The sequence below is a fragment of the Ambystoma mexicanum genome, chromosome 10 (genome assembly GCF_040938575.1).
Source record: "Ambystoma mexicanum isolate Mex_15411 chromosome 10, UKY_AmexF1_1, whole genome shotgun sequence".
Lineage (NCBI taxonomy): Eukaryota > Metazoa > Chordata > Amphibia > Caudata > Ambystomatidae > Ambystoma > Ambystoma mexicanum.
Window position 1 is genome coordinate 296,987,420 of NC_090932.1, and position 26,990 is coordinate 297,014,409.

General features: G+C 45.6%; 1 protein-coding gene across 4 annotated transcripts in view; it reads right to left on the bottom strand.

Annotated features, from left to right (window-relative positions):
* ADIPOQ (adiponectin, C1Q and collagen domain containing) overlaps positions 1-26,990 on the bottom strand; it is a 114,039-nt gene that overhangs the window by 33,258 nt on the left and 53,791 nt on the right. The gene's annotated exons all lie outside the window — the stretch shown is intronic.

Sequence of the window (26,990 nt, forward strand, 5' to 3'; positions counted from 1 at the left end):
CTTTCCCGTTTTGCTCGTTCTCTCTTTTTTCGTTTTACCTACCAGTATGCGTCCTGTCCTCCCTGTTCGTTGTCTTAATCTACCTTGCCATAATGGTGGTGATAGTGTGTCTGGGTAACGGCAGTTTGGCAGTGGGGAACCTTCTGCGGCAACTGCCTCTTCGTATTCATCTAAATCATCCCATACTCTCTGACTCAAGCTCGTTATTATCCTCCCAGTTTTCCTTAGGTTCGCTTCCTTGTCTTTCACCCAGATCTCCACTTTGTTGACTCTCTGGTGTATCTGGGCGTATAATTCTCACTGGCTTGTTATTCAATTGGAATAGGAACTGTCCTGACTGCCACTCTTGTTCTTGTCTTTGCTGTGATGACGTCCCTTGCGATGCTATAGATTGTCCTGATACTGAGGCTGCTGGGGTTGCATTGCTTACTGCCCCTATCGGGGGTGTGAGATCTGCCAGTGACAGCAGGGGTACCTCCCCTCACCCTGGCAACATTTGCCCTTTGTCACATAGAGCTCTTAACCGCGTTATTTCCATTTGTGCGTGTGCTAGCTGGCGATTTAAATCGCCTGTTAAACGTGCTATGTCCACAGGAAGCGCACTTGTGGGGCCGTACAGGCCTCCTTTGTCATATGGTGGAGGCTCGGGGGCTGTTGCCCCGCCCTGAGCAGTGGGGGTGGGTGGTATATACAGGGGCTCACTAAACCCTACTGCTGGCCTGGTCATTAAGGGATAGATTTTTGTTACTTCGTTCTCGGTTGTAGTTGTTGAGCACTCCCCTTTTGGGGTCCCGCTTACTACTTCAGGTATTTTCTGCTTTTCTATCATTCGGCTGGTACCTACCTCTGCTGTGGGGGTAACTTCCTCAAACATTCGCCATAAATCTAATACTTCTCTCCGGTTCTGTAACTGTTTCCCTTTGTATCGTGCTAGTAAATGTGGTGATACTAGGTCCAACACTCTTTTGTCAAATGACCCTCCTTCTGGCCAAATTGGTATAACCCCATCTCCTTTTATCTCAGAGATCCACTGATCATGAAACTTCTGTATCCTGTCGCTATATAGTGGAAGGTGCTGGCAAATATGTGCCAGTGGTGTTACTCCCCCAATGGCAATGCCTCTTTTTCTTTCTTGTGTATTCTGGTACTCTTGAGTCCCTTCCCACCTCTCACTTGATATGTCAGTTACAATATGTGAAAAATACATTCTTTATCAATGCTTGCAATTATGTTATATCACATTAGCTGTTCTTTCTGAGAGGTGTTACCTGGTCACCTCTCACAATTTATTTCTTTGCCTATTATTCATCAATCAAAAAGGTTACTTGTACTGAAATACTTCAGCGTGTTCAACAAGACATGTACACAAAGCAGACCGACAAACAAATAATCATGCAACATACACATGCACTGCCTGCGCGCGTTTGTTCTTTCCCTATTCCCGTTCCTGTCCCTGATTTTTCTTCTTCCCTATTCTACCTACTATTTCGCATTCGCTCCCCACCTCTTTCACCTTTTTTTATGTCTCAAGATTTCTTACCTCCACGGAAAAAGAATATTCTAAAAACTACTCCGAGTCTACTTAATATACGAGACTCCGACTATTTTTCCCTTTATCTCTATTCTGCACTTGGTCGGGACAAATGCTACGCGGCGCCGTCTTCTACCCCGTACGGGCTAGGATACCACTTCTCTTCTTCTCACTTCTTACAACACCTAATGGCCATATAAAGGATGGATCAGAAAAGCCTCACCATCACTCACACAGACCCTATTCTTAACTACCTTCCCTTTGTTTGCTAATTCCCTTCTTCCCGTATTTTTCCCCTTACCTTCCTTTGGGAGTCTTTGCAACCGGGACTCCACGTGTTCAGTCAGGTACTCTGAGGGTCGCCGCTCACGGCCGGACCTCGCTCAGGTCCATCCCCCAACCAAGCCGTGGCCTGCCTTGGCGAGCAGCCTTCTCGATCGGGTATTCGTCAACCGGGAACCCTTGACCCTTTCTTCTTGGTGTGCACAGTTTGGTCAACCGCGGAGGCGATGGTTTTGCGGGGGGCGCCCTGGATCTCGCTGCCGGGCAGTGCAGGCCTCGAGGCACCTCTCTAAATCACGTCGCGGGGGGTCACCAAAAATGTAGGTGCCTTTCCCCGGCTTACTACGTGTGAGAGAAAATAAAATGACCACCCCTGTCGGGGAAGGAGGCACCGAGACCCGGCTGCAAGAGTTCAAGGGATGGTTTATTTCTCCAGCTAGGAAATAACCCAAAAAAACCTCTCCCAAACCTTTACATCATTCTTGTATATATATCAATTAAAGTAACTCTAACAAAAAATGGTAAATGGACCCGATTGGCCAGGCGGTGTGGTGCTGTAGGTGTGGGTGGCATCTCTTCCTTCTGGTTGGCTGAGTGGCTGACGAGATGATGGACGTCAAATATCTTGTGCTCCACGCAGGTAAGGGACCGGTCACTGTGGTCACTACCTAAGCTAATATGTTGCATTCGAAAAACACTAAATAACAAATTACCTAAAACATTTTATGCTACTTTTCATATTTCTACACAAGTTACACATAACAATTATTGTCAGTACAATTGGGTCATTCGTGGCTCTAATTAGAGGCCTTGACCTTTATTGTGTATGTAAAAAGAATCAAGCTGTGTTTCACATATCTCCTAAACTTCAAACCTATTAGTATGAGTAAAAACATATATTGTGATAAGATGCTTAAGGTTAGTAGTGGGTGTGTTGGGTGGGTTTCGCAGCACAGGCGAGGGTCTGGCACTTGAAAGAAATACCTTACAGGGAGCGCAGGGTCAAGATGGCAATAAATTGCTCTAAATGGGGGTGGGTGGCTTTGCACGTTTATGGGGATGAATGAGCAGAAAGTGCTTAGCTCATCCTGGTTCACACGCTGGTTCTCATGCTAACAGTGATCTCAGAGGAAGAAAACTGTATCATATTGGTTGTTGCAACTTTCTCCGGCTTCAGCGTGAGAATGGGAGCGCAGAGCTTTCCTTCGCAGGGGGAGTGCAAGGGTGGGGGCCAGCCAGCTGCCTGCGCACCTTGTTTGTGTGTGTGTGTGTTTCTGTCCTTGGCTGCTGCGGTGGAAGGGGAGCTGCGCATTGCTGTACTATCGCAGTGAGGCCTGTTTACCCAAGATGGAGTCGAAAGGGGGCACAAAAGATGGATGCCCCATGTCCTGCTCAGTAGTCCCATCTATGTAGCAGTCAACCGTGGTTAACTTTACATAAGGGCAAGGGGCAATCCCACTACCGGAGGCACGTGGTCCAAGCCTTGTACTGAGGAGTGTACGGGGAGGGGGCCTGGGGACCCCTCACTCCCATACAAGGGCAACGCACTTCTTGGATTGGTAGCTGGTGTCACCTTTTGTAGGTGATGTTTAGGTGATGTTTAGCCGGCCTCTGTGATTTAAGTGCATTTAGATTTGCAGTCACCATAACTTACTTCCATAGAATCTTCATTCAGGCAAGTATTTACATTTGTGTTGACACAAATATTAGCCGAGATATTCAAGCAGCTTAGAATTTCTGAATCTGACTTACTGTGCAGATAGTAGGCACGTACTGCAGGTCTCTTGCTCTTACCTGCCATTTAACTGCTAGGTAACTGCAACACTCTATCACACTCTCTCTTCGGGCGCTCTGCGGGATCGTTTTTATAGTGCTCGCTCAGTGAATTCTCGTGCATGGTGCTACCCTTATTAGGATCCCCAGGGAAACAAGAGTCTTCCAGCCCCCACGAGCGCTGTCTCAGTAGGTAAATGCAACACTCTATCGCACTCTCTCCGCCCTACCGCACTCTCTCCGGCCCAAGTTTTCCTAAAAGATCCACCCACGGGAGACTGCATGTTGCTCTACCTAAGTGTTTCCAAAATAAAACACTTTTCCCAAATTTTCTGGGATTGGTGTTGGAAAGGTCAATTATAACCTCCTAGAATATTTCGGGGGTAAAGAACTAACCTATCTCTAGTGTTTTCTTATACTTTTTACTTCATATAAAAAACTTTAAAGTGCGATATGGCCCCGGGTACCAAGCCACTTTGGGGCACTATTGAGAGAACCGTTAGGAGAGCTAAAATCTGCATGATTTCTTTTGAGAGATGTCCCAGGCAGACACATCGATTTGTACTAAATACTTCTTGGAAATACAATAACAATGGAAATTACTTGATCTCATGTATGAATCTTTCGAATGCTTTTTTTTTATAAAAGTTGTGTTGCAAAGCAGAAATTAACTTGGTGCACTTATTACACTTTTGCTCGCACCATTGTGAATTTGTAACGTGTCACTTCTCACACTTTACACTTTAGGACTCAGTATCACTTTACAGTTATTTTTGCCTGTGAGATATGAATTGTCTGATAACCCAAGAATCTTCCAAACAGTGTTATAACCCGAGAAACTTTCAAACCTGACACGGCTCATCTATGAAGTGCCCCCTTTTCTTTTGGTTCCTGTAAATCCAGGGCCATTTTTCGCCCCTGTAAACAGAATTTATATATTTTTTTATGTTTCTTTTTGTATAGCGCGAAACATGAGTCCGGGGGCATAAAGGCACTGAACAGGACAAACAAAGGTTTTTTACATAAATGAGTGAAGACTAGAATCGGAAAGCAGTGACCCTTTAGGACTCAGTATCACTCTACAGTTATTTTTGCCTGTGAGATATGAATTGTCTGATAACCCAAGAATCTTCCAAACAGTGTTATTTAATAACCGAAAGTTTTTTAACATAAATGAGTGAAGACTAGAATCGGAAAGCAGTGAAAACATGAAAGAAACTGTCAAACCTCCCAAGCGATTTAAGTAGAGTGCGTTTAATGCTACAAAACAGCTAAAAACTACACTGATATAGTCAGGTGGCAAAATTAGATTTATAATTACAATTGTTAGTTTTTCAGGTTATTCAAAACCAGAAACGTGGTTGCAAATAAAATGTTATTTCATTCAGCAAAACCATTCTTCAAGTGCGCAAGGTGGCTGAAATTCCATTAAAGACTTGCCCTCCCACTATAATGGGAGATCCAGTCTTGGGTATCCAAAGATGCCAGAAAGGTTTGTCTCTTTTGGGACCGAGGGTACGATCCCTTTTGGCAGAGGCACAGGGAAAAACAAAGTGCTCAGGCCCTCCCTAAGCCCCTGGATGATTTAAGGAAAGTTCCTGATTGGTGTGATCTTGGTGATTCAAAACTGCACCCTGTTAGGGCTACTCAGCACCATTTGACAGCTAAGAGTTCATGTAATGGCACAAAAGACAATGCCGGTTACAAAGAGCTTAACCTCTATATGCCAGAGCAGCACAGACCTCTGCAGCACAACTGCAGGTTTAGTTCCAGGTCTGCCTGCTGGAACCCCTGTTCTCTCTGCAGGGAAGCAAATGCCTGGCATTTGTGTGGAACCTCGCCCATGGGCGCCATTAGGGGATTCCCAGAGGTAGCCCTTTTCAGTGCTCAGGTGAGCCGTCTGCCGAGTCTCTGGCATCCATGGGATTGCTGATAGGGTGTCTCCAGTGTACATCCCCTTCCTGCAGGGGAAAGCAGTAAGAAAAGAATGGCCAGGCATTCCTTGGCCAAATAGATCATGGCTGCAGTGTCATTTACAACAGATTTCTTAAATTACTCACCACTTTTCCATGTTTTTTGTGAAGTCGCTCATTTACCTGATCCCTACACTTAGAAGCACGTGCTCACCAAAGTGGCCAAATGCCAAAGAGATTCAGCAACGTATCTCTGTTTCCTATTCTACCCCACTCCTAACATTCAAATGTGATTTGTGTGTGTGTATAAGACCGCACGCATTCCGGTGGGATTGTGTGAGCGAGAGAGCTGCATCCATATGTTTATTGATCATTTCATATTTGGTTCTTGTGTGAAAAGGTGAGCAACGTAGTTTTGGTCTTTAATTATATTTTGTCACCTTTGAGGGATTGCATTGTACTTTTAAACTCCGCTCGACTACACATAGTCCGCTCCGACAACTAAGGCTCCTGTCTGAGCCTGGATTCCCCATCCTGCACTAGAAGCATCACACAAGCCCACCCATCATCACCGTGTGCTGCTGGAGCAGCGCGCCACATCTTGGGAACTAGGTAAGCCTGCTTGCTCTACCGCATCAACGGGATACCTAAATGCAGTTTTAATCTAAATTGAGCGGAGCGTTCAAACGCTCGTTTTATTTTTCCCTTTGGGAAACCTTCCATTGTTGCAACAACCTTTGCACTTGATGGTGCCTGTGGATGCCCAACACCCTTTGAGGCAACATGGCCCGGTAAAGAAACATCCTGACCCTGCATCCTCAAAAATGGCCGCTGTGTAATTTCCCTCGAGCAACAACCCACCAGCTGTAGCTGCTGGGATTTGGTTGGGTGCAGATACCATCTATAGCCAATCCAGAATTGCCGGCAGGCTGAAGCCGGCCCCTCTCACGAAGGCCCAACAACTAAGTATTCTTGTCTGAGCCTGTCAGAGCATATCAGAGCGGCAGGAGACCTCGATCGCCCCACTCCTTGCACCCCTGCCGACACCCTCTCCCTTTCGCAACCCGAGACAAGGTGTCCCAGTGACCGTTGCCATGGCACCCAAGTAAGACAGCCTGCTGATCGCCTACCTATTGTACCTCAGCCACACCACTCCGAGACACCACTCTATGCACATTCATCGGCAGCAGATTAGTCAAACGTTGTGCAGGCCCTTGGCCGCCATTGCAATCTGGGTGCAATTGTTAAATGATCTGCAGGTCCTTGGCTGCCACGCTAATTTTGATGCTACTTTGAAAGTTCTACAGGCCCTTTGGCCGCCATTCCAATCTGGATGCTATTTTTTTTAATGTTCTGCAGGCCCTTGGCCGCCACGCTAATGTTGGTGCTACCTTAAATTGACTGCAGACCCTCTGGCCGCCATTCCAATCGGGGTCCAAATGTTTTGCTGGCCAAGGGCCATGCTCATTTTGATATAACTTTGAATTGTTCTGCAGGCCCTTTGGGCACCATTCCAAACTGCGTGCAATTTTTAAATACTCTGCAGGCCAGCTGGCTGCCACGCAAATCTAGTAGGATTTCCATTCTGCCAGTCCACATCCACCTTGCACTCATAGACGACAATACCTCTCACAATGACCCACCCCATCCCTGTCCCGCGCACCTAGCCAATGATGCCTGTCTCCGAACAGTCAGCCTCTACACCCACTGTCCAGAAGCCATAGCCCAACTCAAATATCTACGCTCCCTGAAAGTGGCACTTGTGCTCCCTAACTGACACAACATCCCACCATTCCCCTTCCTTCCCAAGGCCCGACCTATCCACACATCTACAACCCTGCAATCCCCTGCACACAAGACCACACTAAACTCAAGGGAGCCATGCCCCCTTGAGCATAGAAACAAACGTCTAGCATCTCTCCTATACCCCAAGATAACCCACACCCCTACAACACCGCAAACCACTACACACAAGTTCACCCAAAATTCTAAGTATCCATGCTCTCTTAAGAATAGGCACAAGCGTCTAGCATCCCGCCTATCTACTAAGCTAATCAACACCCCCACAATCTGGTATACTGCTGGATACAAGTTCACCCCAAAAAACCATGCTCCCTTAAGCACAGGAACAATCGACTAGCTTCTCGCCTAAACACCAGCCAACAAACCCCATTAACTACCACTCCATCATCACCCGAAGAAACAAACAACTCGACACCAGAACGATAACCTCCTCAACGTCCAGAAGTCAACACAACAAGCCCACCACACAGCCCTGGCACTCACACAAGTCCATCACACAAGTCCATCAGGGATTACGTAACCCTATCCAAAACCACTGAAGACTACAAGGTGCAAACTTCCTTCAGCCACAGAACCTATGCCCATAAAAAAACACCTTTAGAACCTAACATTACAAAAGTCACCACCCTGGATGACCAGTAATAAGGCACTAAAACTCACCTCAAGGGTGCCCTAATCAATGACGTATCCCTCCTGGCACATGCCCTTTACATTGCTTATCTCATCTCTTCAAACAACCTAGACCTCCTAGCAATTTCAGAAACTTAGTTGCACCCAGCCGCAGGCCCTGCCCTTTCCCTGGTCATCCCTGAGGGATGCACCATACTCAGAAAAGACAGATCAGTATCTAAAGGAGGCGGGGTAGCTGCAATCACCAAAAATAACCTTCCTTTGAGAGAAATTCCCAATTTAGCTATCCTTTCGAGTGAACTCTTCACACTCAAAATGTCCCTGTCTGCCACTTTCACCCTCACACTCCACCTAATTTACAGACCCCCAGTCCCCTTGCTATCATTTGAGGAAGACATAGCACATATGCTCTCCTCCAACACCAAGCCCTTCTCTAAAATCATCATTCTGGTGGACTTCAATTTAGGTCTCAATGACCCATCAGACTCACAGGCTCTCACCCTTGCAAACAGTATCGAAGCACAAGGCTTTATCCATCATATCTCAAACCCCACGCATGACAAAGGACGCATGCTAGACTGGCTAGCAGACTTCAATTGCCACACCAAAATACTAGCCAACAACCCATGCCCCTGGTCAGACCACAACATCATCTATTCTCTATCAACAATGTAGCCTGGCCGAATAACCCGCCTCAACATAATGCACCAGCACTCTCAAACTCTCAAAACATCACTCCAGACAACATGTTCCCCATGCTTCTACCACTAACCACCTGCCCTCACACCAACACTGATCCCACCTCTATGGTGACACTCTAAAATCAAACTCTCCTTGATGACATCAACAAAGTTGTGCCTCTGGGCAACTGCAAAGACAAACCAACAGCCCACCTAAACTCCTAATACAATTCCAGCCTCAAAGACCTACGAACTGGAAAAAGAAGTGCAGAGAGCGTGTGGAAAAAAACACCTTGTTATGTGGACAAATTAGCCTTTAACACCCTATCCACCCAGTATAAACAAGCCACTATCCACTCAAAAGGTAACTCTTAGAGCGAATCAAAAAAGCAAATTCTGGCACTAGAGAGCTCTTCACTGTATTACGGGAACTCAAATCACTAGCCCCCAAGTCCCCACCATACCACTGTAACAAAGACCTACCTTGGTGCACGAACATTCAAAAAGCCCTCCTCAGCAAAATGTCATCACTCCAAAACAAAAAGAAATGCTAAGAAATATAAACTTGCCCCAGCCATCCAGACCACTGATTTTCCCCTCACATCATACACTTACACACCCAGATTCGAATTCACCCCCGTTACCATCACTGAAGCTACTAAAATCATTAATGGTCTGAAACCATCTAGATGCCAAGGAGACATCTGCCCAGCCTCTCTTATCAAAGATTACGCTGAAGAGCTGGCCCCATTCATCACAGCCTTAATCCATAACTCCTTCTCCTCCAGTAATGTACCAGAAAACCTGAAAAAAGCTTGGGTTCTCCCACTGCTCAAAACACCTACATTGGACCCCAATGTCCCCACAAACTACTGCCCTATCACAACGGTACCTTTCCTCCTAAAAATACTCAACAGAGTTGCATATGTGCAAATTCAAAAATATCTGGAAACTCACAACCTCCTTGGCCTCTGCCAATCAGGCTTCCGGCCAGGACACGGTACAGAAACCGCCCTACTGGTCCTTAAAATCCAAATGGATGAGATTAAAGACAAGGGCATTTTGGCCATTCTCTTCCTACTTGACCTCTCAGCAGCCTTTGACTTAGTAAACCATAATATACTCTGCCAACACCTTGCCGTTTGCTGCCCACTTCTCGGCCAATGCCATAAAGTGGATCGAATCCTTTTTATCCAACCGCACCATGAGAGTATTCTCTACTACCACAGCAGCCCCCACGTCCACAGTCAATTGTGGAGTGCCCCTAGGCTCCTGTGTCTCACCGACACTATATAACGTGTTCACCAAGCCACCTTTTGACCTACTAGACAAACTGGGAGTCGTGTATACCAACTACGCGGATGACACGCAAATACTCCTACAAGTCTCTGGCAACAAAAGACACTGACTCCAACTTACTGAATGAAATCTACCTTACTATCCAAGCCTAGATGGCACATGACGAACTATGTCTGAATGACGAGAAAACTGGACTACTCATCATTGGCAGTCAATCTCGCATAAACCACCTACCCACTCCCACACATCCTTTACCATTGACGGTCACCTCATCATGGTGGCAAAAAAAGTTAAAACACTAGGAGCCTCTCTCGACTCCTCACTTTCCCTAACAAGGCTATTGCATCTGCAGCAGCCTACACAGCCAAACTGATCAATGCCAGTAGACCCTTCCTGACCACCAACAACTGCATCACTGTCACAAGAGCCATCATCTTGTCAAGGATTGACTACTGTAACTCCCTCTTTGCAGGCTCTAACGCCAGAAACATCAACAAACTACAAATCACCCAGAACAATGCTGTAAGAGCTGCACTCAACATACATAAAAAAGAACATATCTCCTCAGCCAGACGAAATATCCACTGGCTAGCGGTTCGGGATCGCATCACATTCAAAACCCTTTCTCTAACACACAAATGCCTGCCAAACAGTCCCCCGGTCTACCTAGCCAGACAAATTTCCAAGTTCAGTGCAAGAGACCCACCCGATCTGCATATTCCCAGTGCTTTGCTACCCCTAGATTCAGATGCCAAAAAGCTTGAGGAAGCAGCTTCCCTGTGATTGTGACTAAACAATGGAACTCCCTGCCCCCAGCACTGAGAACAGATCCCTCCCTTCTGTAAAGGCTTCAAAACCTTGCTCTTTAACCAAGATAACTAGACGAACTACATGTCTACAGCCACCTGCAACCAGGTACCTGCATCCTAACTATACCTGCATCGATTTGTACTCACTATGCCATGACTGTACTGTATCTGCCAGAAAACATCACCATCAAATTGTAACTAAATGTATCTTGCAACTACTACAACTGAATACGTATCCTAATATAACATGCAGACACTGTAACCAACTTCTTATGCAACAAGCGCCTAGATGCCTTTGGGCTCGGTGCGCTTTACAAATGTCAAAATAAATAAACATGTTTCAGGTAATGTTAATGTTAAATATCATTTATAGCGTGCACTGTCACCACCGGAGTGGTCCCCTGGTGCTCTGGTGGATCTGAAAGGAAAGAGTGTGGGATGGGTTAGTAGGGCATAGCGGCAAGAGGTAGAGCAAGAGTTGTGATGTCCTATTGACAGCTTCAGTTCAGCTTGCACCGTTCGCCGAGCTTGGGTGTGATTTACGTCTCGGTAGACTACTATGTGCTGTTGTGCGGGACTATGTGTGGGTTGTTTGTTGTTGCAGTGAAGTGCATGCAGATTTCTGTGCAGAGAAGAGGTTGCATTTGTTTAGTGTTTAAGAGGTGTATTTGTGTGTTAAGTGCTGTGCTAGATTATTACAGAAACCTATGTAAAGCAGGTAAAACTAAGGTCCGTTTAGGTAGAATATTTTCAGTAGCATTTCTTATTTTGTTTAATGGTTTGTTATGTGATTGCCTGCTCAGAAACGACACATTTGTTGAATCCAAACTAAGCAACCAAATCATGTGACTTCAACTCAAGTACATTTTTAATAAAAGTTGACTGAAAGGGAAAGGGGCTGATGCAATTTGACAGAAGATCTGTTCACCATTAAACACTCCATCACTGTTCACAAAAAGGCTATGTTCATAGCCAAGCAAGGCTTTCTTTTCAGACATAATTCTTGGCTATTAGGTATTTCTTCTGTCCGACTATTCCTACGGAGAAATCGAGTTGCTGGTGCTCCCCAGTCCATTCCTGATAAAGTGGCTCCGTTAAGGTTTGGCTCTAAATTGTATTCAAGGCGCTAGCTGTCAAGCCGACATATTTATGGGCAGCCAGGGTGCTTTTACGTCTCTACTCATCTAGTCAGGTTGAGCCATCATTCAGCTTTTAAAACCCTGAAAAACCCTGTTCCAAGGATTCAAACTGCCAATGACATTATGGGATCCAGGAACCAATCAGCATTCTGTGGATCCTTTCAAATGTACTGCACTTTCTCGTGTGCATTAATTTCAAGACATAACAGAATTGCTGACCAGCAACTTTGGTGTGAGGGGTGTGCATAGTCTCAGGGGGTCATCTTGATGGCTAAAAATTTGGCAATGCGTGTACTTTAATTTCTCGAGATGGAGGCTGCAGTGCTGCCACACACAGGCATGTCCACCATCGCTTCAACATAGGTGAGAAACAGCAACCATTTATTTCAGATATGGGTTTAGATAGGAGTTCATCTTTAGGTGCACATTTTCTAGGGTCACCAGGGGTTGTGACCAGAAAGTTATCCACTCCTTAATACTGAGACCAGTTAAGTGGTAATTGACCTGGGTGCAGAGGGGGCTTTCTGAAGGGCAAGCAATGAGAAATAGAGGCATGTCTCGAGTCTCTAAGTTTCACAAAGATTATTCAACTATCATATCATCAGAAGCACTCTAAAATTCTCCTGGTTGCAAAGCATTTAAAAAAAACTCTGGATCCGACAGATTTTGTCTGTATGGCTCACAATCTTAACAATTGCTAACTCACTCTACTTTTCCTTCTGGATCTTTTGGTTGTCGTCAACACCCTTGCACATATTAACTGGACCACATTATGGTAACAGTGGTGAGCTATAGGTGCTCATTACGAGTTGGGCGGTATTCTGGTGTTAAACCCAATGGAATTACCATTACTGCCACTTTGTCCGGCAGAATTACCACTGCATTACAAGTGGCAAAGTCAATCCCAATTTCTAGTGTCCTGCTGCGGTAATTCCTCCAAATTTGCTGCTTTTTGGCAGAATGTGGGAGGATTTACCTCCAGCAAGATGAGATAAATCCTCCCCCCCACACCAAGGCCATACGCATAGTATGGCAAAGTTGAAAATGTTGCGGTAATTCCCTTACCCCCAATTTATTCCTGTACTGCTGTAGTCGTAATGAGCCCAGTGTTTGGCTGGTCTCGCTCATTTCTTTGTAACAGAGAGAAGAGCAGTCGAATCAGTTGGCAGTGTGAGTATGTGATGCTTTCATGGTCACCAGTGGCATCCATCATTGTTCACTTTTATCCCTTATCCTTTGGCCTAAGAGGTTGCTGAGGAACCCTGATCTCTAACTAGACCTATGCAGCTCCATTTGCATTCTACTGATCCTCATAACATGTCCTCTAAGGTGTGCAAAGGACGGTATCAGGTAATCATATCGCCCGATATATGGTCGCTGTAAATAATATCGCCGGGAAAATGTTGTGGCGATATTATTTGGGTGACCATATATATGGGGACAGGGGGGAAAAAAAGTTTTTTTTTTTTTAAACAAAAGTTTGGGGGTTGCAGGGGTGTCCCCCGCATGTTCCATGCAATAATGTCGCCACAAAAAACGGCCATTTTTCGGAGATATTTTTGCATGGCGAGATTTTTGTGGCGACATTATTACATGGAACCCAAAGGACTGAGTGTAATAGTAGAGGAGTGGAGGTCTGGGAGTGGGCTAGCGCTGAAGGGTTCCATATGGGCATCAGACTCATGGGCCCTATGTACCTTCTCAACACACATACAAGTTTACCCAGCTGCTCAGGAATATGTCAGTCCTAAATGTCTATCATCAGACAATGAACTACCATGTATGCGCTTTCACCAAAAGGGATTTCTTCCTTCTCTGACTCAAAAAGTTACAGACTCCAGCAGAGACAGACAGCACAATAGTTCTAGGACCCTATGGCAACCTTTGGAAATTTAAATGATGTGTAGGCAGCACAAATCAATGAGGGAGAGAGATGCTTGTTGCCAGGACCCTGCAGCATGTCAGCTCTGTGGTCTCTCAGCCTGCCCACCTCCAAGAATGTTTGAAAGAAGAAGTGCTCCGTGGGGGGCAGACAGACACCAACAGGCACTGAAAGAAGAAAGCCACTTGCCCCATGCGACTGCCCTGCTCCTCTGCCTCTCAGTACCATCGTCCTCACAGGTAAAAAGAAAATATATGCTATCCCATCCAAGGATACTAGGTGAAGGATGGGAGCCTGCATCTTTCAACATATTTTTGGATCTAAGATCCTGGAGAAATGTCCTTGCCAGGACACTGGCGGCAACGGGCTGGCAAATCAATTATACTCGAATTTACCCGATTCCCAAATGAGATTCTAATTTTATGATTAGTACATTTTTCACATCACCACCTGACCACTAACACTAAGAGTGGATGTGAAGAGGGACTACTGTTGAAGAAGCCCAGTATGTACCACCCAGAAGGTCTTCCGTTTAAGAAAAGTGAGGTGCAATGGGGTTGGAGGAGCCTTTATAGATGATACTCCTACAACCACTCGGGCATTCCCTGGCTTCACTCTATGCTCTGCCCCCCCAAAATGCTGTTTGATGTTAACATTCAGAGGCAAAGCAATAAGAAAGCTCTGATGGAACATGTTGAGGGAAGGGGTTCACATGCTGAAGGCTCCCCAGAGCAGTCAGGTATTCCCTGAGTGACCTGGTCTGAAGTTTATTGGCCTATCTCTCCTCTTCCATACATTTCTATCCAGATTTTGAAACTCTGGTTCTACATTTATGCTTTCTGGTTGCTTTAATGTATCATTCAGTTGACCCAGGTCCTAGTGGAGGGTACACAGTCTTCCCACATTTGATTGCATCGGTCCCAGACTATTTGGCTGATATTCTGCAGAACACCATTGAGACGCATGTACTGAAATATCAGGAGATTGAAGATGAGACATTTTGATGTTTGATTAAACCCAGTAGTGCTGACTTCTATTCACATTCTAATTGTTTAGCAAATTGGTGATTTGATAATGATGGCAAGCAGACCAAATAGGACACAGTTCTAGCAAATATCTTCATAAATGATCAGACCTTTGCCCTAGGTAACTTGACTGGTAGTGCTACTATTTGGGCAAATGACCCTGTACTGGGTAATCTTCAACAGCATTGTCCCAAGAGGGGCCTCTTAATTAATCTGAAACCGAGTCATGTTAGATCACTGGGTTTTAAAAGATCAACAATATCTGTTCTTTACAATAATAATATTGGAAACGATATTTTTATCTTCTCGGAATCTGAGTCTGGAAAATGGTTCACACAACTGGAAAAAGTAAGCAGATGTTCTCCCCTTCACGTGCAGTTTTACTGCAATTTAGCGAAAACGCTACACATTTTATATTAAATGAATCGCCAGTGAATTTTTATGCAGGCAGAGGTTTTAATAAGACAGCAATCCAATGCTAGTGTCTTTCTTATCTCCAAAACGGTTAGTTTAGGTCGCTATCAAATATACTGCTGTTGTCTCAATGAGAGTACAACCTTTGACTGATTGAATTGCTTAAGTTCTTACCTTCTTGTGCGGAAAAAACATGCATTTGAAAAATACAGATGTGCCTCAGAGGATGTCTTGACAAGGAGTGGCACTGGCATCCTCTTATGCGTAGCCTATATAGTCTGCCCCCAATTTCCTTGTCCTGGTTTTGAGAATTTGTTTAATTTTATTTTTAATTGGAGCGCTTTCAGCTCAGATTACAATATAGCCACTTCAGTATCAAGTGCAGTATCACCAAACCCTTCCATCACTGTTGGCTAGAGGCGAGGCCAAGAGGTTTTGGGAAGGCATTCTTAAGTGTCGGATTGGCTGCTATTGAGTGTATAGTTTGTTAGTGTATTGAGGTGTATGACTGTAGCCGGATCTGTGGGTCAGCCTGAGAATATTTAAATTGACACACAGCTTTTGAGCAGAAGCCAATGCGGAGACCTTAATAACACAGAGATATGGTCAAGAGAGTAAAGACAAGGTGGGCTGCGTAGTTCCGTACTCTGCATTTTTTGAGGTGTTTTCGCCCACAGCTCTACAAAGATCCTATGGCCAGAGTAGATACAGGACAGGACAACTGCAAGAAACTGAGTGATTTTATGTGTCATCTGAAGAAGCGACGGGTTGGACTGTGTTCACTTGAGGAACGAAAGAGTCAATTGTCAAGTTTAACTCCCACGCTTTATACCTGATGATTGGGTAGGGGGCGAAGTCACAGGGTCAAGTGAAAGGTAAATGCAAATGAGGAGAACCACAGTTTTGAAAGTATTGAGTCAGCAACTGTTCCTGTTCACCCGAATCTGTATAGCATAATTGATAATCCACATTAAAATACTGAAATGATGTGGATTGCCCAAAGGAACCCTTTTCTTAGCAGTAGACATACGGCAGCAGAGCATTTTTTATTTAACATATCAACTGGGAAACAAAAAATTCTGGGTTGGTGTGCCTGGCACCAATGAAGTCCATTTCTGACAAATGTAAGTTGATAGTTTTGCTATTGTTCATAAATCAGTTTAATATGTTGCTTTTTATGAGGTGTGTTCCTTTAAGAGTAAACTGCAGTGCATGTCACCACACATGTTGAATAAATAGGGATCACGTGACGTGCAAAGGCAGTGCCCGAGCGGATACCCACTAGTAAACCGCCTCGGCGCCCGTGTGTTTTTTTGCAGTTGCCTCCTGTTGTTTTATTAGCCATAGGGTGATTGCTCACTCACCCATGCACAAGATAGTGTTGGGAAGGGGACACAATCGTACCACACACCCCCCCAAGCTCTTCAAAATAAGGCAAAGGTCGTTACAGGTATTGTGAGAGACCAAGGGAGAGGGGGGGTGCCCTTAAACACTTCTATATGATTACATTATTGCATGCTTATGGATGTAGCGCACATATGGGGATAGCAGTAATCTTAGATATTAGCAGTCATATTGCAACACAAGGCTTCATCGCAGCACAGTAACCAGCAATTCAGGTCTGGGCCACAACATAAGCAAAGGAATAGGTTGTATCCCGGGGACTGATGAGAAAGGCCAGAGTCACACAGATCCATAAACCCTTCATTGTCTAAAAAGTCCCCAGCCCTCGCACTCTGGGAAGAATGTGCCCTGCAAGGCCAAGGGAGGAGGGCTAGCAGCATCTTTGTATGATACAATCCCACGAGAAGTAGGGCACGGGCCTCCGACCCCCACCAGTCCCAATTCTAAGTACTACCACAGAAATGCCCTAGCCTTAAGACCTCTGAATTCCAAGGTACCAGCCAGCCCCAGACCACCAACCGACTGGACTCCTGATCGATCAAAAAGATCAGAAAGTTGGCCTTTCCAGCCTTCACTTCTAGGCCACGTGATTGGTGCTGTGAGGTGCAGGGAGGGCTGAAATTATATCCCAGAACGAGGGTTAAAGACCTTGGAGAGTTGCTGGCCTGTCTGGGAGCGAGTGAAGTGTGTGAGTTAGTATGACCTCGGCTTTCCCCCAGGACCCCTCTCTGCTCGTACCAGGTGCACTGACATAGATACAGATATGTGGTACACATAATTCACCTATGGAGCAGGTGAACTAGTGTAGGGTTGCACCAACCAACCACGCAGGTTTCTACTGTTTGTAATGATGTCACTGGTGATGCTGTGTACCTTCTTAATGTTCGGCTCATGCAGATTTTGCCAGAACGTTCCCCAGCAGCAGAGTTCTTTGTTGGCGCTTCCATTTTTTGTGTAGAAATAAACCTTCTTATCCTTGCAAGAGGTGTATTGGGCCTTTTTTCGCTAGTGAGTTGTATTTTTTCTGGTTTGAGCGTCTAGGGGCTTTCCTACAATAGCATTGGGGACAAAGGTGGGGACCTCTATGCAGGGGAGAGGATTGGAGGCTGCTGAGCCCAGTCATACTAGAACAGTAGATTAAGACATCTCTATCGCCGTCACGTGACGCAGGATCCCCTGCAGCTGCAGGGTGCCAGTGAACCCCTGCCGTACAGAATTTTCAAGACTTGGAACCCTCTGGACAACTCATATGATGCTGCTGAGCAAGCTTTTCAGCGCAATGGTCAATGCTGATTATAAATATTTCCTTCTGCGTGATGCCAAACAAAAAGAGGAGGCGACACTGGATGCAGTTCATGCACGTTTGAGACAGCTTGCATTTACGTGTGTGCTCCTGCACAAGGAGGACGAAATATGAGCCCAAGGCTATTTCTCAGTCATACTAAGGCTACATATACTCAGAGAACTAGGCATTCGTCTTACCAGAATTCCTGAACTAGGAAGGGCTCATGAGGTGATGGAAGTAAGCGCCTCCAGGACGGATTTGGCTTTGATAGCAGTCAAAATTGAAGAAGCCTATGCAGTGACCAGTTATACCCTGCCTCACACGTGAGATTGCCCTATGAAGGGTCACGTGTGGGAGGTGTGGTTGCTGTGGTTGGATAAACCATTTTGCGAAAGCGTGTAAAGCACCACTCCCGCCACTTGCATCATTTGTAAAGAGTAAACAATGGCAAACCTTCTGAAATAGACACCAGAAGGTCACCCAAGTTGGCACATCAGTACCGGTGGTGGATAACAAATCTGTGGATGAAGAACACGGGGATGTCTTTTTCATAACCAGTGTTCAGTGTGGGTTGAAAGCGCAAAAATAACCCAGATAAGTAGTTTGCATCCATGATATCAATACTCTTGTTCTGATAGACCCTGGAAATTCTGTGAATGTCATGGCTGTGTCGCATTATCGACGAATGCAAAGATATTCTCGGTTGATATGCACCCAAGGAAGGATTTTCACATTTTGGAGTGTGAAGCCAATTCCTCTTGAAGGAGCTTTTGTGGCCACGGTACAACATGGATAACAACAGATAAAAGTTAGGTTTAATGTCACGGCAGCGAGCGAAGATACTTTGCTAGCCTGTGAAGCAGCAGAAGCATTACTTATTGTGAACTTTGCATGTGGTGTGTATGTTGAAGATGTGACCTACTTGATAGAAAGTTTCAGCTCGCTCTTTGAAGGTATAGGAGATCTCAAAGGTGGGCCCATCTATCTACATATTGATGAAACCATCCAGTCAATTGCCCTAATGCACAGAAGTGTTCCGTTTCACCTAAGAGGAAAGTGGAAGAAGAACTAGGCAAACTCGTGGAACAGGACATTATAGAGAGAGTGGAAAGTACCACACCTTGGATTTCAGCAATAATGGTCGCCCTAAACTCACAAGAACCAGGATCAGTGAGAATCTGAGTTGATGCGACTACCCAATAAGTTAATAAAAAGAGAAAGCCATATCACGTCCATCCCACCATAGAAGACATTGTGGCAGACTTGCAAGGTGCTGAATTCCTCTTAAAACTTGATCTGAAAGTAGGTTATCATCAGGTGGTGCTACACCATTTGTCTAGATACATCACTGCATTCACCACCCATCAAAGTTTGTATTGCCATAAAAGACTCTGTTTTGGCGTATCATCAGATGCTGAGGTGTTTCAGCACACAGTTAAAAGGGCCCTAGCAGGATGCCCAGGAGTACTGAACATCGGTGACGACATACTGGTGTGTTCAATGTCAGAGGTGGAGCACTGTGAACGATTGGAAAGAGTCCTAGAGGGAATACAATTGTTGGGTCTGGAACTTCACAAAGAAAAATGTGTCTTTCTTCAGAGAAAATTGGAGTTCTTTGGTTATATTTTCCAAGCGGAGGGCATATCTGCTGATCACAATAATGTAAAGAAAATTCATAAGGCCTCGGCTCCTACAAACATATCGGAAGTGAAGAGCTTCCTTGGAATGGTCACTTATTTTGGTAGATTTATCAAGAATTTGGCGACCATGCCAGAGCCTCTCCGAAATTGACCAAGAGGGAGAGCTTGTGGCAATGGGCTCTGCTGGAGGAGTCAGCGTTTCAGGAGATACAAGGGGCTCTCCCATCTGAGGTCACAGTGGTGTTCTTTAGCCCAGAAACACATTCGGAGATAGTGGGAGATGCCAGTCCTTTTGGACATGGTGAGGTACATCTGCAATCAGAACAATGGCATACATGAGCAGTGCCTTATTGCCAACAGAACAGCGATACTCACAGACTGAAAGTGAAGCGTTGGCTGTTCTGTGGTGGTGTTGCCATTATCATTAAAACAGTTATGTGATACCGATCGTGGTAGTTCCGGATCACAAGCTGCTGTGTCCCATCATGCTAGGTTTGTTATTGCACCTCCCAGCAAAAATTGGGAAGTGGGTGCTCGAGCTGCAAGACTATATGACAATCTCTTACTGAGCTGGTGGTGATAATCCTGCAGATTACCTTTCGAGACATCTGTCTACTGACAAGACAGGTGTGCAAAATGCGGAAAAGGAACGTGAGAATTACTTATGCATGGTCGCAGAAAATGTCCTAAGACCATATCGTTGGAAGAAATGTCAGCAGCCTCAAGGGAAGATTAATGTTTTGTGATCATTGGCTAGCAATCAACAGCAGAGATTGGAAGCACGCCCTTCACTCTGTGGACAGAAGCACACAGGAGGACAGAGTGACACTTGAAACAGATGCTTGCGCCTAAGGGCTGATACTCCGAAACTCGAGAATAGTCATTCTGACCAAACTGGTACCCAACGTCATAGGACTAGCTCGCCATCGCCACCAGGATGAAGCAAAAACAAAGGCAAAGTTGCAACCGAAAGTTTGGTTTCCGGGATTGGAAGAAAAAGTAGATACCAATGTAATAAAATACCTGTGGTGTCACGCAGTGATGCCGGAGCTGAGGGCCCTTCCTATTTAATCGATGGCAAGGCGCGGCGTTCCATGGGATAAAGTGAGTGCTGAATTTGAGTCCTCAAGTGTACATAGACACTTTTTGGCAATAGTCGACCAGTAGTCGAGGTATCCTGAGGTCGAATTTCTGTCCCCACACACCAGCTAATGATGTTAGCCCAGCACTGAAGAAGATATTTGCAACTCATGGCTATACTGCTGTGCTACTGTCAGACAATGGCCCATATTTCAGGGTCAGACTTTCGTCAATATCTAATGGAGAGGGGTGTGCGCCATAGAAAGACTACGCCTGTATGGCCACAACCAAATGGCAATGCTGAGCGTTTTATGAGAACCTTGAATAAGGTTTTCTGAATTGCCAATGGGCAGAATGCATGTCTTGATCGATCCCTGTACCAGTTCCTGGTGGCCTATCGTGTGACACCTCACTCTTCCATGGGGGTTGCACCTGCTGAGGCACTGCTCTGCTGATTCCCCGAGGTCTCGTGCCACATCATGTTTCTTAAGAAACCAGGAAGATTGATGATGAAGTGAACAGAGGCTAAAGAGTACGCTGGAAAGAGCAGGAGGACAGGCACTGAAGACTGCGTGATCAGAACTTGATAATTAGTGATACTGTGGTGGCACGAACACGCAGACAGATGGGAGTGTTGAGTCTCACGTATGAGCCTCACGCATTTTGGGTAGTGGATAAAAAAGGTTTGATGATTGCTGCGTCCAATGGGTAAGAAAGTTTAACAAGGAATTCAAGTTTCTTCCAGAAGTTAAGTGGCTCATTGGAAATATTCAAATGCATGGTAATGTTTAATGAAGATGATGATGATGATGATACAAGCGTTGGTCCCGCGTGCATACGGGCAGGATGTTCCCCGCCTGAGTCCGATTGTGGGACAAGAGATGCCTGTTGCTGCCACCAGCGACCAAGAAAAAGGAGGCGTGCCCACATTGGGTGATCCCATGACCCGATATCCTCAGAGTATCCAGGAGGAAGTATTTATGCGTTGGACGAATAGCTGGGAAGCTGCATAAATGGGTGTTGGCTCAATCACTCATTTGTACACATGTAACATGGTGCATTGGCTGGGTTTTGTTCATTGTTACAGGAAAGGAGAAATGCCATGAAATGTTTTCCTTTAAGAGTACACTTCGGTACACGTCACCATGCATGTTGAATGAATAGGTGTCAGGCAACGTGCGAGGGCAGTGCCTGAGCAGACACCCGCAAACAATCACCCCCAGTGTGTTATTTGCAGATTTCTCCTGTTTGTTTATTAGACATGGGATTCGTGTTCTCTCACACCCACATAAGATAACATTGCTCATAATAGCCTGAGTAGTAGAACAGGCTTTTTTCCTAACTGATTAACAGTATTGCTAAGCTAATCATAGTTAAAATGTGTGTGTATAAAATAATCTGGTATACACTTTGACAAAATTTAGCAGACATGGACATGTGCACAGTAGAGGACTAAGGCAAGCAATTACACAGCCGAGATAGTTCTCACTTCAGGAATGGGAAATAGTATTTATGAAATGTTGAAGTGCATCTGTGCAAAGGGGAGCAATACAAGTTAGTTAGATACATTGGGCATGGTTTATTTTGTAGTGAAATGTGTGTTTTAGGATTTCCTTGTTTTGTGTGGCAGTGATTATTTTGGTAATGTGAGCTGATGGGTATGATACGATAGTTCGTTTATAACGCGTTTAATACCCAGAGGTTTCTAAGCTCGGACCCGGGGATCGAAGCTGTGTTGCTTTGTGTCGTCTTGCTTCCAAGGCAAGCACGCGTTGTCACTGAGTTATCCTCCTGCCCAATAGAAACAGGCACTCACAACCTCGTGACATTCCCTCACATTCCTGTCACAGCGCTGAGACACCCAGTGATTGGTCGGTGTAGGCCGATTTTACAGAGAAAAAATGGTCGCAATGACCAAAAGTTCTAAAAATGCTACCACCAAAGGTTCAAACACCAAAAGTTCGAACCTTTGGTGGTAGCATTGTAAAAAAAATAAACGGGGCTGTGGTGGCGTCCTCCGCATCACCCCACTCACTACACTTCATGGTATAATGCCGGGGCCTGCGTGGGACACCCCCGCAGCCTTCCGTTTAAAAAAAAAATAGAAAAGGATTCTGTGGTGCCGGTTCCCCATCACGGAAGTGAAAGGGAACTGGCACTGCAGGGAAACAGCGTGAAGATGAAAGTAACTGGGGTTTGTTTATGTTGGGGATGTGGGTGTGCTGAGGGTGTGGGTGGGGGGGTGTTATGGGTTTGTTGTGTGTGTGTGTGTGGGTGTGAGTATGTATGTGTGTTCGCATTAGAAAGGTGCGAACCTTTGGTAGTTCGCACCTTTCGTATGCAAACGTTTTGGCAGCAGTAGTTTCAGCCACGGCCAAATCACTTAGATTCTGATTGGTCAGCATGGGGGCGCTGTAGCTGTCCGAGTGAAGGACGGAGGATGAAATGGTGAAAAGTGAATGGCTTGCGATGACAAGTGTGGGTGTTGCGCTGTTTGTCGTGTCTGCCTCTTATGGTCCCAGACTCTTTCACCTCCTGGTTTATGTGAGCAGGATAATTCAAAGAGACAAATAAGGGGTACAGTCCGAAGAGGTACTTGGAGAAGTGGCAATATACTCATTATACTGCCACTTCTCTAAGTACCTCTTCGGACAGAAGCCCTTATTTGTTTCTTGAATTATCCTGCTCACATAAGCCAGGAGGTCAAAGAGCCTGAGAAAAGGGAGGCCCGGAGGACTTAACAGCGACAGAAAAGAGCACTGAAGGAAACTGGTGCTAGAAGGAAGCCAATAGAAGAAAAGGGCACAGTGTTGGCCGGGGAAAGTCTGGAAAAGGCGGGCAAGGAGGTGTTGATAGTGGTTTTCGCTGAATGGGGCCAATGCTGGGGCAGAAGCTGCAGGCTCTCCCAGCTCCTAGACACTGTGAGGCAGATGCATCAGGAGACAAAAGGACATGGAGAAGGCCCAATATGCAGACGCGTGGCAGCAGGAGAGGAACCAGGAGACAAAGGCATGTGTAGGGGAAGGCAGGAGAACACAGATGCTGGAAGTCGGGAGATAGAAGGAATCTGCAGCTCAGGGCTGGGTGCGCCTACCTTTCCCAGGCTCAAAGTACGATTCCCTCCACCTTTCCACCTGCCTGCACTGACAAAGAATTGGCAGTCTTTTCTTTATGTCTGTGCATGTGGGCAAGGATGGAAAAAAATGAGATGCATCAGTCATTTGAAGGAGACAGGTAAAGTGACACTAAGAGAACACATGGAGACCTTGTTTCACATGTGTGGTGGTGCTTAGCGTAGTCAGTCCCAAGCCTAACCATGTGTATTACAAGACGCTGTCATCCCGAGATGCCAAGGCTGCATCTACTCATTACTCGCCATCAACGCAGGAGGAAGCGGTCTAAGAGCGCAACCAAAAGGGTCTGGTTCACAGGTTCCATCTGCGACTTGTGAAAAACTGATGGCCCCTCCAAGTCTCGGGTAAACGCAGATCAAGAGCAAACAGTATTAACCAATCCACCATGAAATGACCATACATATTAGGGAAAAACTTAGCTGGAAAACATGGAGCAGGGCAAAACTGTTTGAACAACCACACCTCACGTTGGAGTAGATCTTTCAAACGAATCAGCAAATCTTTTTGTAATCTGAGCCACTTTCAGATTCTGGACAACAATCTCTTCTGGGAAGCAGGCACCAATTTACATGGCAGAATAACTTCTGGACAAATCATCAAATGCATCCTATGTAGACGAAAGAAAGGTGACACCCGGGTAGCAGAAGGCATATAATTATTATATCCTGTAGAAGGCAAAGAAACCCTCACATTATTCTGAGCCAGAATAATCATTAATTAACGTTCTCTGACTGTGAGTTTGAGCCAGAACAAAGAGCCTGTTTCACGGCCAAAGCCTTATAAACAGCTTGCCAAAAATGTGCATATGTGACGTTAATGTTAATGTTAAAGTTAAAGCATTTCTAAAGCACAGCCTTCACCGGCTAGGGCATCATGGCGTTGGGAGAGCAAGTCTGTAGAGAAGTCTGGAAAAACAAAGGCTGTAATCAGGTTTTGAACAAAAAGGACTCCAGGGCCTGCTGGAATGGCAGTTGGTCACAGATCTTGCGAAGGTAAAGAGAAATGCAGCTCCACAGTTGCGCTGCAACAACTAAAAAGGAATGGGCTCACACCCGAGAGTACTTAAAACACGGGACCAGGATGTGTAGGGATGTAGCAGAGCAGAGAGCGCGAGAAGGAGTATATTGACAAAATTTGGATTGATGGTACTCAGGCCCCATTTTATAGAAGGCCAGATGCACAATACACAGGATCTTAAACTTGATGCGTTAAGCCAGTGAAGGGAATTCAGGATGGTGGAAGCAGAAGCATAGCGGGAGGCACCACTGGCCAGCCTAGCCGCAGAATTTTGAAGTATTTGTAAGTGATGTAGGAGGCATGCTGGTTGTGCAAGATACAGAGCATTACAATAATCCAATGATCCTGGGATCATGGCGGATACGACCAAGGGACAAAGCTGGGAGGGGAGGGGAGGTATGGAAGTACTTTACGCAAGATACGCAGTTTGAAATGGACAGACTGGCACACACCGCTCACCTGGGCTTGCATAGACAAAGAAGCATAAAGCTTCACCCCCAGATCCTTAACTACTGCAGAAGGCAGTGGAAGGGGGCCAAGGTCAATAGGCCAGAAGCCTGAAGACCAGGGTGAAGTCTTAGGAGAGGAACCAACAATTGAGGCCTCTGTCTTATCGCCATTAAGGCAAAGACAGTTATTGCCCATCCAGCGATGGATAGCAGAAGAGCAAGAACAGCCCTCGGCAGTGACGGAAAGCGAAAGACCTAGCCACACCAAGATCTGAGTGTCATCCGCGTGCGAGTAACACTGAAAACCAAAAGAGGGAATTAATTGACCAATGGCTGAATATAGACATTAAAAAGAAGAGGGGAAAGAGCAGAACCCTCGGGTACACCACATGGGAGGGGCCTAGTATGTGAGATGAATGAATGGGGAAAGAGAAAAAAAGGATGGAAACCAGTCCAGGACCGAGCCGGAGAAACCCCAGCCGCTGACAACCGCTCAATTAAGATGCCATGGTCGATGGTGTCAAATGCAGCGGAGAGGTCGAGCAAGAACAAGGCTCCAACACCACCCTAATTCACGATCTGAGCTGAAAAAAAACATAGATTCACTTTCTCGGCGAGGCTCAAACCCAGACTGGAAAGGGTCAAGGAACCCAGAGTCCTCGAGAAATAAGCGAAGATGGGCTGTGTCAAGAGCTTTCAAAAGCTCGAAAGGAAAGGAAAGGAAAGGAAAGGAAAGGAAAGGAAAGGAAAGGAAAGGAAAGGAGAGAAATTGGGTGAAAATTTGAGGCAATAGAGGGATCAAGGTTGGGCTTTTTAAGGAGAACTTTAGTCAGAAATAGTGCTGTAAGCCATTCTTTGAAAGCTAAAGATTACCACCACAAGGGCAATTGCCATTATTGCAATGATACATTCAGACAGAGACAATTTGATAATACTTTATTGACAGTAGAAGTGTGCCATAGCTCCGGCATCACTTGAACGGGTATCAATAGGTCCACTGGCCATGCTCTCACTTTGAGCACACACCAGGAAAAAAAGAATACAACAGCGAAAATATGCATACACTGTAGGCCTCCAAAACCTCCAAAACCTCGACAGTACCAACTCCAAAGTAGCCTTTTCTTCCTTTTACAACCAGCCATCGCTGTATGATGGCAAACATCGAAAGAACTCTTGTTGCTAGAGAAATCCTCCCTAACCAGGGTTGTCCTAGATGGGTAAGGAGACACAACTTCCTTATCTAATTCCATGCCTTCCTTATCCCTCAATAGGTGGAACTTGCACAAGCCCCATGATCCAACTCAGCCATCCAAGTCCCCTTTTAGAGATTGTAAGTTTCATGAATGTATGTTATCATTGAATTCGATTTGGTGAAATAAGTAGGCCAACTCATCTTGGTGACTATTCCATCATTGGACTGGTTGCAACGTTTGCAAATTGACGTGGCCCGTTCAAATCTTCAATGTAAAACAATCCCACATAATAACTGTCTCCCCTCAGAAGATGACTCTTTAATTGCCAACATTTCTTTATCAACAGCAGAGTAGTTTCAGTCGATCAACCTACATCTACTGCAGGCTTTTCCCCAGCAGGCGGTCTTTCCTGAACTGCATTCTGTCAATTTTAATACGATATTTGCACATGCGTTTTGCCACGGAAACCGGAACAGGAAGTGAATACAGAAAGGTGATGTTGGATGGAGGAGGGCAGGCTGCACATGTGGTACAGCATGGGATGGTGGAAGGCTGGGTGCAGATCAAATAAGGAGGATGAGGAGATGGTGGATGGTGGGTTGCGGGGG